Source organism: Rousettus aegyptiacus, unplaced genomic scaffold (assembly GCF_014176215.1).
Source record: "Rousettus aegyptiacus isolate mRouAeg1 unplaced genomic scaffold, mRouAeg1.p scaffold_m13_p_16, whole genome shotgun sequence".
Classification (NCBI taxonomy): Eukaryota; Metazoa; Chordata; class Mammalia; order Chiroptera; family Pteropodidae; genus Rousettus; species Rousettus aegyptiacus.
Window position 1 is genome coordinate 19696501 of NW_023416291.1, and position 14657 is coordinate 19711157.

The 14657-nt window shown below is 40.2% G+C and overlaps 1 long non-coding RNA gene across 1 annotated transcript in view; it reads left to right on the top strand.

The window, feature by feature from the left end:
* Nucleotides 1–2277: 2277 nt before the first annotated feature.
* LOC107510764 overlaps nt 2278–14657 on the top strand; it is a 241652-nt gene continuing 229272 nt past the window's right edge. The window contains exon 1 of the long non-coding RNA XR_001596921.2: nt 2278–2513. This is a non-coding gene — a long non-coding RNA (uncharacterized LOC107510764). The remainder of the gene's footprint in view (nt 2514–14657) is intronic.

Here is a 14657-nt window from a genome sequence, read left to right on the forward strand (position 1 = left end):
TGCCTGTAGGAAATCAGAGTATTATGTAAGGACATACTAAAGAAACTGTCCTTTAGAAATGTGTTTACATTATGCAGCTGAGAAAGAGAGTGCTCAAAGAATATAACCTGGAAAAGTAAAACTTCTTTTAAGAAAGAAAATGACTTCTGAATTAATTTTCTTAATAAGATCTTTGAGCAACCTGAAATGTGCTGGGGCTATAGCGAGAAATACATATTTATGATATATTTTGTATAACAAGCATTACTGGTCTTCATGGATTAGGTTTTTCTTGGCATTTTGAGTTGATTCAGCTATGAAAATATGTTCAATGAAATGTAAATTTCCAGGAAATTAGATAAAGACAGTAGATTGAGGGAAGGGAGATAAAGGAGCTCTCTAAGCTATTTGGATGCTCTCGTTTTTCCATGGAACGAGGAATGCCAAGAAGAGGAAGAAGAACATGCTTCAAGACTCCCCAGGGGAGGGGAGTCAGAGTCTTTTTGCCACAGAGCGAGGAATGAGGATTGCAGATGTTTTCTTAAATTCTCTTCTTCAGCAGAGTTGAAGAAAGCAAATTCCGTGCTTTCATTATATATATATATATATTTGGTACTAGAAGATAGCTTCTGCTAGGCTGATATCTGGGGCAGGCTGATGGTAAAAACTCAGACTGAGTTCAAATCTGACTTTAGCATTTTCTAGCAGTGAGATTCTGGACAAGTTACCAAAACTCTCCATGACTTAGTTTCTTCATCAGTCAGATGGGATTCTAATGTGCCTACTGAGGGTTAAAGGAGTACAGCACTCAAAGTATGGAGTACATACTTTATGTAAGTATTTTTGTTATTATTTTCCCACCAGGTAGTCATTACTGCATCATGTCAGCCAACTCCACTCACAGAGACCTCCTCTGGGAACTTATCATGTGGGCGTAATGAAGTGTTAAGAGACTTGCCCAGGTTGCAAATAAAGCCCCAAATCACTAGGAGAGTTGGAGTACCACTCAACTGTGAAGGGCTTGGTCAGGAATGAATTTCACACCATCATCCCAGGAAGGGGAACAAATCTGACCTATACTTTACACATATTAAGATGAAAATCGGGCTCACTAAATTAGAAAGAGATCTAATTATTTTTTAGATGTTGCTGTTGTTGGAATTTGAATTTGAAGGCAAAAATCATATTACAAAATAGATGACAAGTAGTTGAAATATTAACTGAGGGAAATGGTTTTGGCACTCCAAGAAAAACTCTTGTAATTAATCTTCGCTGGTAATCTCCTTAGGGTAATGGTTACTAATTAGAAACATGTTGTCAACCCATCCAGATTCCAGGCCTGGTGAGGGCAGAAGCATATATTTTATATTTTTTTGTATCACCACAGCCCCAAGACTAAGTGGTATGTTTTGCATGCAGCTAGTGTATAATCATTGTGGTTTGTTATTACTCCACAATGAGAGCTGAGTAGAAAATCATACCGTTAAGGCACACACACAACAGAAGGATGTTCTAGAATGGAGCCCTGCTCTTTTCCAGCCGCATGCTGTTGTTGAGAGACAATCGAAGTGCAAAGAGTGAGTTTGGTTTTGACAGGGTGAGCCACAGCATCCAGAGTCTGGCCTTCGACCCCGGGCCTTGAGCTTCTCCTTCAAAACCTGTAGATAGATAGTGCTCATAGAAAAATGATTCAAACACGTAAGAGTATAACCTTGTAAAATCCGCTAGGGGAAGTGACTCACTCGTGTTTTGCAGAGAAGTTCGTACTGAGTATTATTCTCAGCATAAAGACCTTTAAATCTTTTTGTGCGCAGATATAATTCTCAACTCTCCATTCCTGTCCCCAGCCTGTCACGCTGACCAACATAGCTCTAATACTCATTCCCACCCCCCCCACACTCTTAGAAGGCTGACATGCTGAGAGGTGTTATTTTATTATGTGATAATAACTTTGTGTTACTTTTTAAAAATTGTGGTACAATGTATATAACACAAATTCTATATCTTTACCATTTTTAAGTGTACAGTTCAGTGGCATTAAGTACATGGGTTAACTTTTTAATTGAAGTGCTTGTTCACATTTTGGGGACTGTGCTGTTCATTAGCACTTTTGCCAAAGGAGTCAACAGGAGAGCAGAGACACCCTATCACTTAATGGGTCCTCAGCCGCAGCTTCGTAAAGTGATTTGGTGGCCTAGGAAATAGAATTTACTGACCAAAATGAAAACGTTGTAATAACAATAGCCCTTTTTTTTTTTTTGCTATTCTTTTCTCTCTGCAGAATTGGTCACACTGGCTAACAGCTTAACGCAGGTCACAGTTCCCTAAGCTGGGTCGACGCGTTACAGCTGGCGTGAGCAGACACAGATCTGCTGACTCTTGAGCCGGGTGGAGGATTCTAGAATACTGTTTATTGTGGTAACTGCAGCTGTTCAAAGACAACCTTCCTCTTTGTGACCCTGGCAGTAGACAGACGGCTGCCGTCGCTCTCCTTCTCCCCTGAGAAGACAACTTCGACCTTTTCTTCCCACTTGGTAAGATTGTGTTGGTCCTTTAAGTTGTATTTCAAATACTCTCTCCAAAAAGCAGGAAAAAGATGATGGCAGCAGCAAAAGCCAATGTGCTCGAGAAATTAAAGGGCCAGAGGGGGTCAAGTGAAAGTGTTTCAATGCACTTTTGCTTTAGTTTTAATTTCTAGATAGGAGACCTCAATGCGTAGTTGGTAATGGAGATGATAATTCTCTTCCGTGGAGAAACTGAAGTTTGTAGAGAAAAAAACAATAGAATCTAAGTGTTGGAAAAGATGTTCAAGACCAGCTGGTGTAACTCGGACCCAGCGTGATGTCCCTGACAGGGATTCGTCCGTTTTCTCCTCGAACACACACCGGGGAACTCCCTCATGAGCACTTTTTCAAGATCATCTAACTCCCTTCACTGTCTCCCACATTCATCAGGCAACCTTGGTATGGGAAGGATGCTGTGTTAGTTTGCTAGGGCGGCCATAACAAAACACCACAGACTGGGCGGCTTAGACCACAAATTTATTTCCTCACAGTTCTGGAGGCTGGACGTCCAAGATCGAGGTGGCAGCCAGCTTGGTTTCTTGAGTCCTCTCTCCTTGGCGTGCCAACGGCCTCCGTTTTGCTGCCTTTTCACACTGTTGTCCCTCTGAGCATGAGCACCCCCTGATTTCTCTTCCTTTTCTTAACACATCAGTCATATTGGATTAGGGCCCCACCCTAACATCTTCACCGATTACCTCTTTAAAGACCTTATTTAACTGGGGGCTCCCGAAGGACAGGGATCCTGCCTCCTCCATCCGGGGCTGGCAGAGTCTAGCATGGCACTTAGCATATAGTAAGCTCTCAGTATGCAAATGAACCCCCAATGAAATGAACTGAAAGGCATCTCCTTATTCCTTGGGCTCTCCTGTTGGAAAGCAAAGCATGATTGGATGAAAACGGTTGGAGAAACGGGAGAGAACGGCCTCATGAGTGTGCCTGAGCACATCATACTGTTGCTGCTTTGAAATCGATGATTCGCCATGCGGTTGAGCACGTGATCCCATCAGTTAGGTCTTAAGTGATTGTCTTTTTGAGATTTCATACGTATCAGTTAATTTTCATTGTAATTGAAGGGCATTCATATTGGAAACAGGTGCCGACAGCAATGTGATGACTTCTTATTTCCAAACATCTAGGAGCAGATAATTGCAGATATTCGATAAATCCAACAGGTTTGCTTTAAATGGCTCAATGAACTGCTCTTTCAATGAACTGCGTGGACATATGTTACCATTGTTTATTTATGATCTTTGGATAGGCTGTTATATTCTAGATGACTTATATTCAATGAGGCATGCTCTTTTATTATTATTTCTTTGCCCTTCACATTTAATGATATTTACAAACTCTTGGGTATAATAAGTTCTTATTTAGCAGCAGAAGATTCATCCTGCTTTGACTAATGGTGCATCGTTCAGTTTCACCCACCGATCGTTCAGTTGGTGGAACTTGCATCTGGCTTTCTTGTTTCTCGTTGTGTACACTTTTTTCTAATGTCACAGATGCCCCCATGTGGTGGGCACTTTTATTTTCTCTATTTGCTTATGCTTCTGGTCTGATGTTTGTACTTTTTCGCATTGCTATTATGTTGAGAGGTCAGTTGTTAAAAATACACCTGCTTCCATAGAATAAATGTTTTAATACATATATTTTTTTCATGTTCACTACCAATTTTTTCATTTGGGCTTAGCTGGGTGAATATGAAGGATAAAGGTTATCCTTATTTGGCAAAACATAGTGGTGATTACTCTCCTTGGCCTTTGCATATCACATGCCAAAGGATAAGAAAGTAATCCTTCAGGACTGAGAATAAGCCACAAATAAACGGACACTCTTTATTATTGCTCGAAGCCATACAAAATTATGGTAATGATCAAGAGAATGGCAGTCATGGGAAAACATCACCTGTTATTTATGCAGTAGTTTAAGACAGTTTAAGTATGATATCCTATGTGGCTTGTGGTTCATGGATCAGATTGCCTAATTCCTGGAACCGCAAGAGATATCTGTGAATCCACTGTTAGTTTCCATGCAAAAGCCCACAGGCCAAGAGCCCATTTGTTGATGGGCAGATCATTACACAAATTAGCAGATTAAATTTATTCTAATGTAGAGAAAGCCTGACATTGGAGAGACGGGTAATCCAAAAATGACATTAAGTTCCATAAACAGTTTATGAATTAAAAAATTGAGACAAACCTCACATTGAATGTGAAAATGAAAGTTTAAAAAAAAATAGTGGCAAGTTGGTAAACCTACAACAGTGAAATACTCTTCTCAAAGGGATAGGAAATCCTCTACAGAAATATTAGAAAAGTACTTACTTTGGGAAATAAACAATTAATGATGGTCAATGTTTTAGTCAATAGAACTAAATATTAATAAAATAATAATATAAAATAGTTTCTCCATATGGGACTTACTTAACTGTCAGACTTCCAGAAAATACTCTGAGCAATACCTTGCTAATTTTTTTTTTGTACTTGTACACTTCTGAATTTTTACACCTTTACCCACTCTGAGTATGCAAAAAAGCATGTACGAAATATGCATATTTTTCTTAGTGAGAACCGATAACATGGCAGTGTTCATATAAGAAGGGTGGTTATCAAAGTTTTGCGAGATTGGGACCCTGTTGCATTTCGCTGTTTGCAGAGGTGAGGGTGTGTGCTTGGTGGTGGAGGGGTGGGTGCGGCGAGGAAGGTATAAGTAAGAGAAAGAATAGGAGCTTCTTCCTATAATCTTTTGGCTGAATATTGTTTCTGTCATATAGCTGAATATGGACATTCAACCCTGGTTCTCTTGAGACGAGCTTGATTACCAGGCTCCTGGGAGGAGTTTTCTGGGTGGCCCAGGTCTTTGCTGTGATAGTTAAATGACAGCAGCAACCGTGGCCACCGAGACACCTGCAACAACACCGCAGCCCCGTGAGGCTTGTAAGAAACTCGTGCTGCGCTCTGCATGCCCCGCCCCCCACAGGGAACTGAGAAATAGGTCACCCACCTCTGTCGCAGAAGGTGACGATTTGGGGACATTGTCAAAGGGGATAGCTGCCAAGATCAGGCCTCCCAGTACGTGACTTCACTCCTGAGAAATGCCAGCAAGTTATTAAGCAAGTTTATTTTTTTTTACAAGGAAAATTTCAAATTTTTGTTTCTGGACCGTTGTACATATGGTACTTGGCAACATCATTTTTCACTTAGGCTCATGAGTGCTGCCACTGCACTCACGACAGGCTGAACTGAGCAACAGCCTGGAGGGTGATGCACAAATAGACCCAACCAGATTTGGCTTTAAGGTCGACAAAACCCATCAATGACACTAGCTTTCCAGGGAAGCCAATATTCCCATTAACTTAATGTCTGAAAAGATTCGTGTATCATCTTCTAATGTCCATTAGATTGGTGTTGGAGGCTGGGAAGGGGAAGGTGACCCAGGTGCTTGAAGTACATAGAACATTTATATTCTTCTTTGACAACCAACTCACCCCGAGGCTCCTGGGAGCTGTTTCCAGTGGAATGGAGAGCAGAGAGAATCATAATTATGTCTCAGCCCCAGTTCATCACCCAGTAGGGACTTGTATTTCTACATGTGCCCTTATAAATCTTTTAGCTAAATCAGGGCTCAAATGTAAAACCCAGTTCCCTAGGGAACTTTTTAATATGAACCAAAGTCTGGTTTAGGCTGATTTTTTTTTTTAACTTTGTGAAATGGATTTACTCAGGATAGTTACGAATTTAGTACAAGGTCTTATTTATTTTGCATGACACTGAAAACAAAAACAAAACAAAAAACAAATGAACAAAAAGCAGAAATGTCCTTTGAATACCTTATAATATAGACCAATTTCCATATAAACTTACAATTATGAAAATATAGTTTAGAAGCTAGTAGACTATTTAGAGGAATTATAATATTTTGAGGCAATGCTACCATCATTATTTTGCATGGTTTTTAACTGAATAATGTTTTTACTTTCTTATAGTATATACTCACATGGGGATAAAGTAATGGAAATATGACGAACTTATCCTTTCTTGTCCTTGTGTCCCGTGACAAACGTAAAACTGGATACCAATTCAGTTGGGTTCAGTACAGGTTAAATCCCGAGTAAATAATATTCTGGAGTTAGTCTCCTAAGTAGCTCTCACCGATGTCCTGCCCACCCCCAAAGGAAGAGATTCTGTCTGGTCAGCACTGTGGGAGCCAAGCCTTGCTTTAGCGTTTGGATTGGCTGAGGCTACATGTCAGAGTCCAGACAGAATGATAAATTACTCATAAATGGAAAGAGAAGACACTGTTGCAGTGATGATCGCTGGCTCTGATCTTTGTAATTCCAGTTCTATAACTGTTCTTTTCGATGGGTCTTTTTAAAACTGAACATTTGATTCTCATTTTTAACCTCTGAGTTCGAATGGCAGAATAAGTTACTGGAAGCTGTTCGTAAAAGTATGCTGTCTGGAAATAATCCTTGGGATCTCTAGAATCCTGCAAAGAAATAATAGAAAACCCAGGGACCACTAAACGCCATGTGAACTGTTGGGAAAAAATAGCTTGCATTTTCTGGGGGGAAGGTGACTCTATTTCTATAATCATTGCAATAATGATTCTTCTTATTAGCTGTAAATCCCAGAAGTCATAAGGTTAATAGAAACCTTTCTAAAGACACATACGTTGATCTTAGGCAATAAAGGCATATGTTTGCAGAATCCATGGTTATTTGGGAGGGGTATCTGTCTCAAGTTAGAGTCTTTGTAGGGAACACTGGCTGCTAGCACTTACTTTCCTAGCTTCTGTATTTTTCTGTCTGCATCAAACACTGCTAGTTCTTCAAACTAGCAGAAGCTATTTAAGCCTTAAGGGATGGATGTGCCCTGTAACTGGCATCATGTAAGCAATAAAGCTATATGTTCCATTCACTTACTTAAGAAAGGGCCTCAGCAAGCAAATTTGCGATATTAGTGCTGTGCTTTTATATTTTAGTACACAATTTATGTTGGAGAAGTTTTTTCTTGGTTTAAGTGTTTTTGGTGATTCACTTTGAATTTCTAGCTTTTAATTTAATTTAGTTCAAAATTGATTTTCTGTTTTCAATCTGTACTAGGAACCATGTTCAGGAGACTGAAAAGGATGCTGTAATGAATAAGACAGAAGCAATATAAAAAATTGCAGCCTCAGGAGTAATCAATAAATGCACATTAAAATGAGATTTTTTTTTCTCTATGCAGTTATCCAAGATTTTAAAAAAGGAATGTTGGCGAGGCTCTGATGCCAGGGCACTTTGCTGTTCTGCTGTAGAAGTGAGTGTAGTAAGAGAGACAAAGCAAAGGCCCCGGGAAGGATCGAGATTAGGAGCAGCAGGGAAAGTTCTTGGAAGGATTAGCACTTGAGCCAGGACTTGGAGGAGGGGTGGGATTTAAACGTAGGGAGGGTGGGCATGGAAGGCAGGGCACACAGCTTGATTAAAGATGGTCCCTTTTTACTCTACCATGTTTTGGAGATTTACTCACCCTGGCACATGAGCGCCATCTTGGTCATTTCAATGTTGTTTATAGTATTTCACTGGATAAATATATAATTTATTTATCCCTTCTCCTATTGATGGACAATTAGATTGCTTTCAAATTTTGTTGTTACAAAGCTACTATGAACATTTTTGCATTTGTTTTCTTGTGAACATTAGAGAGACTTTTCCCAGAATCTCTACTGGTGAATAAGATTGCTGAATCATGGGATATGCATTAGCTCAGCGGTCCCTAACCTTTTGGCACCAAAGAATCTAATGCCTGATGATCTGAGATGGAGCTAAGGTGGTGATGCTAGCTCTGGGGAGCGGCTGCAAATACAGATGAAGCTTCACTTGCCCGCCTGCTGCTCACCTCCTGCTGTGTGGCCTGGTTCCTAAACAGACTTATACCACCCACAGCCTGGGGGTTGAGGACCCCTTCACTAGGTAGTTCCAATTGCTTCCGAAATGTCTGTGGCAATTGAAACTCCCACTAGCAATGCCGAGGAATCTTATTTTCCCATATTCTATACTTAGTATCAAAAGGCATACAGTTTTACCAATTTGATGGATGTGGATATCATATTAATTTTTTTCAGTTTCCCAATTACAAGTGAAGTTCAAAAATCTTTTTTTTTTGGTATATTTATGGGCTATTCAGATTTCTTCTTGAGAAAATTGCCTCTTTTCCCCTATTTTCCATTTTTTGTTTTTTCTATTTATTGACTTACAGATCTTCATTATATATTCCTAATGTCACATTTAAAAAAGTCAGTGAAATGAATTGCAAATATTTTCACTTCCTCTGGGTCTTCTGTTTTATACTTTTATTCAGAAGTGATTTTAATTTAGGCGAAATTATGAATCTTCTTGTTCATGATTTATGTTTTCTTATGACTTATTTAAGAAGTCCTTTCATAATATATTTCATAAAGAGAGTACCCTAACACTTTTTTTCTGGACATTTTACTTTTCATATTTAAGTCTGTAATTGTCCTAGAATTAATTTTTAATGTGTGGTCTGAGATAGGGTTATAATATTTATTTTCCAAAAAGATAGCCAACTTTCCAAGTCCATAAATATATCTTTTTCTATTTAATTTTTATGTATTTATCACATGCCAGGGAAGTGTATACAGACTTCAGTAAGCAAAAACTACAGACATCTTTTCGATGAAGTGTGTGCATGTGTTTCTGTAGTTGGCAGGTGTTACAGAAGCAGCTAAAAGGTGGTAAAGGCAGATCCGATTGAGTTTGAAGTCCAACTCTCTCACGCATAAATAAAGCAGGGTAAAAAGTGAAAAAGAACATTAACAAAATAAAGCAGTTTGAAAAAGTTGATATTGAAATGAATTTATTCGGATGGATGTTCGGGATAGAACTATGAACTGTCCTATTTCAAATGTTTGGAAGGACTGGATTCTAAGGCTCTCCACTGGATTCTGGAAATGTTAGAATAAAATGAAGAGGACTCTTAATAACACCAACTGTAAAACCTGAGTTAAACAAATCGAGCAAAATAATATCGATGAGGAACTAGATATTTGAAAACTACTTATTCTTGGGGAAAAGAACTGTCTACAGATAGCACCAGGACTTGGCTCACTTGACCCCATTCCCGAGTGACTTTCCCCTTGCCTACCCCTTTTAAAGAGGCTGAAATACTAAACACTCGCTTTTCTTAGACCCCTTCCGCCTGGGGTAGCCATGTAGCTCAGCTCTGGCCAGTGATGCAAGTGTGCTACATTCCTTCCCATGCAGAAACACAAAGTTGCCTGGGGATAAGGCCTTTAACCCTCTCGCCTTTGGGATCTGGACACGTGGTAGCCATCTTGTGATCTTAAGGACAGAGACTTGTGGCATTTTGAGATACTCTTGCCAGCTTGGTGTTTCTACCCTTAGATTTTATGTGGCCAGGGACCGAAGTAAATCCATATTTGTGTAAATTCTTGTAATGGAAGCTTTTATTTTTTAAATTCATTTATAGCCAAACACATGCCTATCTAATAGAGCATTGATATCTCATTCATTCATTCATTCATTCATTCAATATTGGTTACCATTGAAAACATTTACAATAATGGGTGTGTGTTAGAGAAGTGAGGATCGAACAGAGGAAGGGAAAGGAGAAGATGGCACATGTTCCTTTTGTACCCAGAATTTAATTTATAATAGGAGCAACAAGACATGACCAGGGATTAAGAGGCAGCTTATGATGAGCGCCCCACGTGCTAATATTTGGCGTCAAGTTTTCATCAGATAATCTTTGATAATCCTCTGCGATTTATTGTGACATCTTGGGCACCAAATGGACGTCTTCGGGCATCAAACACTTGTTCCTAAGAATACACGTCTTGCGCTCCTAAAGTCACATCAGGACTATTTCGCAGTATGAGATGCACACTGGTATATTTTCTACTACAAAAAGATCTATGGAAAGTTACTTTTGGGGCTATAAAATGTTCCATCCTAGAGATACAAGCATTCCACCTGTGTATATCCGCGGATGGTCGCCATTCTGTTGGTGTGGCTTTGAAAAATATAAGCGGCCTGTTGCCATTTTGCGTCAGCATCCTGGGCAGGCAGTGCAGAAGGGACAAGAAGGCAGAGAAAGGCGCACGTATAGCAAAGGGTCAGAGTCAGGATTTACGCTCCTAGAATCTTGTTGTTTTTCATCCTGGTATCCTTCATCACGACTAACTTCTCGTTTGCGTATTTCAGGGGCTCAAAATTGCTTGCCCTTTTGGATTGCATGGAGTTTCGTTCTTGGCCATAATTTAACCTAAAATGTACAAAGATATAATCTTACTTCTTGCATTACTGGCCAGTCCTAGATTTAAATTTGGCAATGAACACTCTATCTAGTTTCTAGTTCCCTGACCTAGATGAATGGATTTTGCAGCAAAGTTAGGTTACGCCACCTCCCTTCCCACAGAGTGTCCTTTGCTTATGGTAAAGGGCTGCAGACAAGGTGGCAAGGGGAGTGAGGGAACAAGATAAAGGCATTGCCATCGAGGGGCCCAGCTTTAGGCAGCCCTAGGTTGCCCTTGGCCTATAAAACCTCCAGGAAGATGAGCTGGGAGGCATTTGGGACTGTCAGTTCTCCTCCGATTTCATTAGTGTACCCATAAGGCAGTTATCATGGGTTTTGCAGTGATCCTGGTCTTGGCCTTGAATATGTAGTTTGTGACTCAGGCTGTCCCATGGTCTGTCCCTGGCACTTTCAATCTGACCAAACTTGAGCTGAGGCTATAGAAGAAGCAATTGAAAGTGTCAGGGTGCAGAGCTGAGGTTAAGGAAGCTTGCCAACACGTTAGTACTGTACTGAAATGGCTTTCTTTGGAAAGCTCTTCAGCTAAGACTTCTCTGCTCTACTCTGCTAAACTTCTCAGTAGGATGCCTCGTGTCTTTAGATTTTGATCTTTAGCTCATAGAAACACAGTAATGGATGAAGTGGCTTTAGCTTATTTGTTTTTTTCCCCACCTTTTTTGAATGTTACCCCTCTTGATTACAAGGACATCATGCTTATAAGATCAAAAGTTTATGATAAAGATTTTCATTCCATATAAAGTCATTTAAACTGTTTTTGTTTGTTTCAGGGGTTGCTTAGTCCATCTGCGATTACCTCAGTGCAGCTTTCCTTGATATAAACAGATAGGCTTTAAAAAATTCAACGAATCCCAGTGTTGGTTAACATGACAATCGGCTCATGCTGAAGTTCGTATTGACCTCAAAACGCAAGTTTATCTTTTGAGGTTTCTTTGACTTTGGAAAGGATAGATATTGGAACTTTCCATGGAGAATACTGCTTGGTTGACTTGTTTTTCTTCTCTATGATGTTAGAGGGAAAATCTCCCTGACCAGAAGGCTCACTCTTTACTCAAAGAGGTGGTCCATCTGTAGCATCACTGGCTGTACAGAGGAAAGAGACTTAATGTCAATCGATCCAGCACCCAGCTCTAGGCTGGGAAGATAGTGCTTCTGCTGTTTTATAGGTGATGAAACTGTGGTCCCAAGAGGGCCAAGCAACTTAGTTAGCCAAGTCAGCAGGACATGATGCTGATGGTAATGAGGAGATGTATGTGTTGGATGTTAGGTAAGGTTCCCAATTCCCAGTTCAAGTCCGCAAATCCATATTGCAGAGTTGGCCTGTGTCAGCGTGGTAAGTGAGATAGGACTCTGAGACTAAGGTAGGACTTGGCTGGATGGTGAGGGAGACAAAGCCGGCCTTGCCACTCTCTCCTCTGTTTGGTAATTCTTTACTAACTTTGTCTTTCAAATCGCTTCATTAAAATTTCAAAGCAAAATATCTCTTTTTTTTCCCTTCAAGACTTGAGTCACCTTTCTGTTGTGTCTTCTTTGTTGGCCTTGTTCTTCAGTAATCTCTCTCTGCTGTATTTCCAGGCTCTCCTTGCTTACCTGGTCTTCCCTGCAGTTGAGAAAACTGAGTTTCTCCTATAATAAGAAAAAAAAAAATCTCTATTCTGTATTCCTCATTATCCTTTTATTCTTTCATAGCCTAGCTTATTGAAGGAGTTGTCTATACGTATTACTTTTTTTGCGTTAAAAAAAAATGAAGTATATTTAACAATACAACGTGGTGTAAGTTAAGGTCTACAACATGCTGATTTGACACGTTTATATACTGCAGTGTAATTGCTATTGTAGCATTAGCTTCTACACTTAATTTTCCCACTTCTTCACCACAAATTCATGTTGAGCCCACAGCAGTCCTTGCCTTGACCATTTTACTTAACCGTTTTGTCAAAGGTCACCGTGGATCCTAATTGTCAAGGTGAGTAGATTCAGTTTTGGTTCTTCCTGTTTGACTTTTCTATGGCATTTAACAATTTATCATTCATTTTTTTTTTGGGGGGGGGGCGCTTCTTTGGTTTTGTTAACCTTCAACACAGATACTAATTGAACTTAAATTACTAAACCCTAATCTTTAAAAAATAATTAATAGACTCTATATTTTAGAGCAGTTTTGGGCTTACAGAAAAATTGAGTGGAAAATGCAGAGTTCGCATACACCTCTTCTTTCCCTTCTCACAGTTTTTACATGCTTTAGTGTGCTGCATTTTTTACAGTTGATGAGCCAATACTGATATATTATTGTTAACTAAAGTCCATAGTTTACATGAGGGTTCATTCTTTTGTTGTGCAGTTATATGGATTTTGATAAATGCATAATGTCACATGTCTACTATTACAGTATTATACAGAATCGTTTCACTTTCCTAAAAATCTCCTGTTTTATCAATTGATCCCTCCTTCCCTCCCTCCGAGGCCCTGGCAACCGTTAATCTTTTTACTTTTTCCATAGTTTTGCCTATACTTGAAATCATACAGTATGTAGTCTGTTCAGATTAGTTTCTTACACCTAGCAGTATGCATCTCAGTCTCTTCCATGTCTTTTTGGGGCTTGCCAGCTCCTTTATTTTTATCACTGATTAATACTCCATTATCTGGATGCATCACAGTCGTTTAACCATTCACCTATTGAAGGACAGTGTGTTTGCGTCCAAGTTTTGGCAATTATGAATAAAGCTGTTATAAACATTTGCATGAGGTTTTTGTGTAGATATACGTTTTCGACTCATTCAGGTGATAATCATTTCCTTTTCAAAACACTGGTGCTTCCTCGACTTTCATGGCAGGCTTCTGCTCTGTTTCCCCTCCTACTCTCTTTGGATCCCTTCCCATTTCCTTTTGCTGTTGCCTCTTCTCCTGCCAGCCTCTTAAACGGTGGCATTTCCCAGAGTTCCATGTTGAGCATTTTTATGTTTTCAGCATGTCACACGTTCTTCCGGGATGGTCTCTTCCAGGACTTCAGCGATCACCTCACTGATGTGCCCCCAACCTGTATTTCTGTTGCAGGCTTTTCACTTGCACCCCAGACATATGTGTGCTCCTTGCTCCATGGCTGTCTCCTTTACAGCGGTGTGGCCAACATCCAGGGGAGGAAGGACGTCTGATTCTGGGGGGCTGCTTCTCATGTGGAAGTGAAAGTGTTTCTGTTTTTCTGACATACATACGTGACTGGGGAGGCTTTTCTACAGTATTTCCTCTAAGGCAGGGTTTCTCAACCTCAGCATCATCGACATTTGGGGCCTGATAATTTTTTGCCGTGGGGCTCGCCTGTGCCTTGTAGAGTGTTTAGCAGCATCTATGGCCTCTACTCACTAGATGCCAGTAGGACCAACCCCCTCTCCCCAGGCCGTGACAACCAAAAATATCTCTAGACATTGCCAAATGTCCCCTGGTAGTGAGGTGGGGAAATCACGCCCCGTGAGAACGGCTGCTCTAGCCTAATGTGGCTTCCACCACTCTGCATCATTTTCACATTTCTGCTTCTTTTGAATTGCTCTTTCTCAGGGTGAATACCTGAGAAGCTACTACTTCATCCTTCCAGACTTGGCTCGGCTCCCTTAGTCTTTTCTCACATCCTTCTCCCTTCCTTTCTCTATAGAAGTACTTCTTTCTTTGTGCCTCACTGGTCTGCTGCGATGGTACTGTGCTTGCTTATTTACGTGTGCGACTCTCAAGTCCACATGGCGAGCCAATTGAGGGCTGGCATCAGTCTTTGAATTGCCAGTACCTTCAC